A 1,590-nucleotide genomic window follows, 5' to 3' on the forward strand; every position below is an offset into this window, starting at 1 on the left:
GACAAATTAATTATTTTCTTTTCATATACATTTTTTTAAGACATAAAAGTAATTAATTAGGATATTGGTTAAGATAATTAAAGTCACTATTTCATTAAATTTTTAATTTAAAGAAAAATCTTAGTTAATTTTGGTATAGAAATTATGTTAAATTTTGATTTATTTTATTCTCATTTAAATTAATCACTACATAAGTTAAAGTTCTGTTTTGAAGTTATATTCGAGCTTTAATCTGATTTTTAAGGTTTCAATTTACTTAATTTGATTTTTTAACTTAGGTATCCGTGACTTATATTAGGGTTTTAAGTGTTTAGTTGAAAACAAATTAAGGTAAAAAAATTCAATTGTCACATCAAATAGTCGCTAGAACGTATAATGTAGCAGTCGTTAGTCTATCTCAGCATGTCGTTAACGATTTTGTGAGACTGTGACAAAAATAAGATCAGAAACCAATGTGAGTCATAACTATTAAGTTGGGAGACTAAATTGAGTAAATCGAAATTTTTGAAATTAGATTGAAATACAAACATAATTTTAGATACCAATAAGTATTATCTCTTTGTTGACAATTAAGTTGTTTTAATGATAATTAAGATCTGATAATGGTTTATAATAAAAAAAGTATTCTTTTGCAACAAGCCAACAATAAACCTATAGTAGTAGTTATGAGTATTCATAGATTAGATCATATCCATAAATTTACAGTATTTATCTGTATCTGATCTGTAATTTGTGGATATGATATGATTTGTAAGTTGATCGGATTAGATCGAATCGGATCCACACTCTAATCAGATAGAAGTAAATCTGTTTAAAAAAGTAAACAAAAATTTAAAAAGGTAAACAAAAAAATTATTGACTTTTTTTATAAAAATAAAAATTTTTTAATATTTTTTATTTTATGGATATATTTGATATCTGATCCAAACATAAAAAGTGCGAATATCGAATTTGATCTAATGAGTTTAATGCAGATTGGATTGAAATTTCAGTCATATCCGATCTGTGAATACCCCTAACAATAATAACTAAAAAGTTATAAGGATTATATTTTTAATTAAGAGGAAGTGCCAAACTTTAAAACATTTGGACTTTTTTGCTCACATATATATATATAATTATAATGTAATAATAATAATATAATAATTATTTTATATATCACACAAATATAAATATTTTTTCTGTGAGTCTAAGAAAGATTTTGTAAGTCCCTAACCTTATTATCGATTTTTGTAGTGTTAGCCCTTATATTATCAATTTGATTCATATATAATTCGGAGGATAAATTATTTGGTGACGTGCTTCCTTTTTTACTGTGACATACTTGTTTATTATTATGATCATTATTATTATTATTTAACAGACCAAATTATTGTCATAACATAATAGAAGTATGAAAGTTTATCATTCTCCTCTAATATAAGGAACAAAATTTCTTTCAATAATTTATTTAACGTTTAACAGAATAAAAATAAATTTTACTAAAATAAATTTCAGTACGTGTTTAATATTTTTATTCATCATAAAATACTTATAGAATTATTTGTAGATAAATTTTAGAAAAAAAGGCATGATTTTTAAATTTTTATA

Source organism: Arachis duranensis, chromosome 5 (genome assembly GCF_000817695.3).
Source record: "Arachis duranensis cultivar V14167 chromosome 5, aradu.V14167.gnm2.J7QH, whole genome shotgun sequence".
Classification (NCBI taxonomy): Eukaryota; Viridiplantae; Streptophyta; class Magnoliopsida; order Fabales; family Fabaceae; genus Arachis; species Arachis duranensis.